Here is a 3,699-nt window from a genome sequence, read left to right as displayed (position 1 = left end):
AATATGTGAAAATGCAACTCTTACATATCATTCAATATCTATAGTAATAATAACATGCCTGAACTGCCAGTTCAGATATTTCTTTCAAATCATATGAAACATTATTTCATAAATCACCATGCATTTCCTATATTTATTCACAAATCATAACCACAATGATGACGTACAAATTCCAATTGGGCATAGAAATCCACTCAAGATATCACACTCACAAATACACACAATAGCACATAAATAATCTAGACATTTAAGTAACTATGTTGTTTCAACTGAGTGCCCTTACTTAAGCAATGCATTCCTTACAACATATCGCTCTACGCTCATAAGCATCTACATTAGAAACGACTCTAACCGTTCAAGCTAATTATCCGAATAGATAAAATAACTCAGGTGAACATGGGCTCTGAAATTTTCTACCTATCCTAGGTGAAATCTCAACAACGCTAAAAAATACGGTCAACTTCGATATTTTCGAAAACTTAAATAAAATATTTTCCAATAAGACATTCGTCTCAAAATTCTTGAAAATACTTTAAGTCCTCTCATGACCATAAAGTTAACTTTGCATAACTCTCTCTTACCACAAACTTTCGAAAATTTAATTGCTCAAAAAATTATGTTCTCAATACAAATCTTGAAATAGCAGTGTTTCTAGAATAATTTCAAATACTTTAGCGACATTGAATGCAATAGTATTTTTTCTTAAAATCACCCAAGTAAATATTTTATCAAATACTTTAAGTCTTTCGAGAGATCTTTAATACTTTGAAACAATTGATAAAATATTTTTTATATTCAGATGAATCACATGTCATATTCATTTATGAAACATCTTTTCAAAACCACCGAAAAATTAAGAAAATGATTTTGACGGATTTTCGACATAGTCTCCTTTGTGTTTATATCATATATCAGAGCCCCTAGTTCAATCAACCTAACACAAATTCACAGTCAAAATATTTTGACAACTGAGCAGTTCAAACATTTAAAATTCAAACTCTAAAAATTTCAGCAGTCATTTCCAATGCTAGTTCATACATAATTATTTTCAGAAAATCCCAATAATTAATTCATTCATTGTTAAAATATTACGAACCAGAGATCCATTTAAACCGTCATGTCGAGGCGAATCAACATGGTCTACGAATAAGTAAAAAATAAAATCCGAAGCATGCAATTCTTCCAATTTACCCAACAAACATATCTAAGTAATGATATGACAAATGAGTCAAGAGAAAACAAAGTCACTTAACAATCTCCAAAGTAGCGCCCAGTGAAGCTTTTTCCCGTATCAAGTTTCCTTAGCATAACTTAGATGCTCCTGTTATATATACAAATAACAAATTAGATAAAACCACATAAGATTACCGACTAATTTTTATCACTACTTGTTATATCACAAAAGTAACATATATAACATTAAAGTACATCAACTATCTATATCAAATTTATTTGCATCCTAATAATTCGTAATTGTAGTAATAAAATCACATTAGCCTAATAACTGTACAAGGATATGGATATTAATTTATTCATAATAGTGATAATAAAAAAACAAATTTAGTTATATATCTTAATAATAATATACCAAGTTATAAATATTGGTCATACCTTCAATTGAAATTTGGAAGAAATACCCTTACTAGGGCCTTATGAGTTGCCTTTTTTCCACACATAGGGCATATATGATGTGCAGTTATTGCAGATTCAATACACTTCTTGCAAAATATATGGCCACATCTTGTTGTCGTTTCCTCCACAAAAGGGCCCATACATATTGGACATTTAAATCCACGCACTTTTGCAGGCTCAGGGGCTTCCCTAATAGTTTCATCCTGGAAAGAAAATATTCTATATTTTGACATTTGAGGTTTTTACACAAGAACTACAGTAATATTTTAAATTTTGTAAAAATTTATGAAATTCCTTAAGATATCTCATCTATCTCTAATCTTAATTAGATTTGGTATTAATTTATTTTCTGATAACTACTACTGCTCAATGTGTTTAATGTTCAACCATGTAATGAGACAAAAAAATATATAATGACTTTATTAATTCCATAAAATGACAATTGACAAACAAAATGAGATAGTAAATATTTAGCTAAAACAACAATTAATATAGATCCCCTAAAAAAACAATTAATGTAGAACATAAACTGATGTAGCATACAATAAAATCTTCAAGGGCACATGATTAATGCAAAAATGCAAATTAAATCAATTTCTTATATATATATATATATATATATATATATATATATATATATATATATATATATATATATATATATATATATATATATATATGGTTATGATAGAAGACACCTTTTATGAATGTGTCTTTTAGCAAAGTTATAACTAAAAAGTGAAAATTACACCTTAAGGTGCGACTTGTTAAAAGACACCACCAAAGGGTGGCTTGTAACAAAACCCATATATATACACACACACCTAACATAAACACAATGAGATAGGAAGCTGGGAAATTTATTACCGCCGCACTGCTACTTCCATTCAAATCTATATATATGCCATCAATTGGTATGAATATGCAATCTTTCTCATGCATAAAATAAGTTGGCATTGTTTGATTCTCTGCAATAATCACGAATACGACATTTGTAAAAAAAAAAATGATTACAGTCAGTTCCCATCTAAGAAAAAAGTTTGGGACATGAAATTTCAGCATTTATGATTTTATAAATACTGGTAGCAAATGGTTTTGTTTCTATAATTTTACATGTGGCATTAAAACAATGGATATATAATAGAAGAGTAAAAAAAATTAACGACACTCTGGGAGGGAATCAGGAATTAAAAATAGGGGAAACTAGAATTTAATGCATAACATATACATGAAATTACAAGATATAATTAAACTTAATATATCCAAAATTTTATAAAGTTTCATAAATATAAAAAGATGGGGATTTTGAGGCTTTTTAGATAGTAACGAGACTAAAGTTATTTTTGAATAGTGGAGAAACAAAACATAAATATAAGACTAAAAAGTATAATAGCATGTTAATAGTAGAAAAATTATAAAAACTTGAGGGACTGTGACCTCTGTTGGTCCCTCTTCTAACTCTGTCCCAGATGACACTTGTAATATGTGTAATGTTATATTGATGCTTCTCAACATCAATGTTTTCTTATTCTAAGTTTTTCGGTTTTCATTTCTTTTAAATAAGGATTTTCATTTGTCATCAATCATATTTTCAAAATTTCCCAAACAAGTTGCACATTCAGGTATTAGAATGAAAAGCATTTGGCCTCGTATCAAAATAAAACTCCTTACCAAAATTCTAAATTATTATTTCATACATTTGCTAATGAAATCTTTGTTGCGAGACATGAATGTGACATTTTTTTAGAATAAAGATTGGTAGACACCCTTAATGTGTACACCCCTTTGTACCACTCTGAAAAATTTAAGTTAACTAAATATATGGTCTATGTGACCACATTTTTTCTGCTGCGTGACCACTATTTAGAAGTTGAAAAATATGGTCAGGCAACTAAATGCGCGTGTCCACTTTTTTTCCCCTTAGTTAACCAAATAAATTCTAGAAAACTAGTGGTCACACAACAAACAAAAATGTGGTCACACACACCATATATTTGGTTAACTGAAATTTTTGAGAGTGGTACAAAAGGGATGTTTATATTAAAGGTGTCTATCTATCATTGCTCT

The 3,699-nt window shown here is 29.0% G+C and overlaps 1 long non-coding RNA gene across 1 annotated transcript; it reads right to left on the bottom strand.

The window, feature by feature from the left end:
- Positions 1 to 991: 991 nt before the first annotated feature.
- LOC146953610 (uncharacterized) lies at positions 992 to 2,825 on the bottom strand. The gene is made up of 3 exons (XR_015028915.1): positions 2,500 to 2,825; positions 1,612 to 1,835; positions 992 to 1,321 (listed from the first exon to the last, which is right to left on the bottom strand). It is a non-coding gene; the product is annotated as an uncharacterized LOC146953610 (long non-coding RNA).
- Between the last annotated feature and the right edge of the window lie 874 nt (positions 2,826 to 3,699).

This window comes from Medicago sativa, chromosome 1, assembly GCF_051527215.1.
Source record: "Medicago sativa cultivar Bolivia chromosome 1, Bolivia_mono, whole genome shotgun sequence".
NCBI classification, from domain to species: Eukaryota; Viridiplantae; Streptophyta; class Magnoliopsida; order Fabales; family Fabaceae; genus Medicago; species Medicago sativa.
This window is presented reverse-complemented; position numbering and strand designations above follow the sequence as displayed.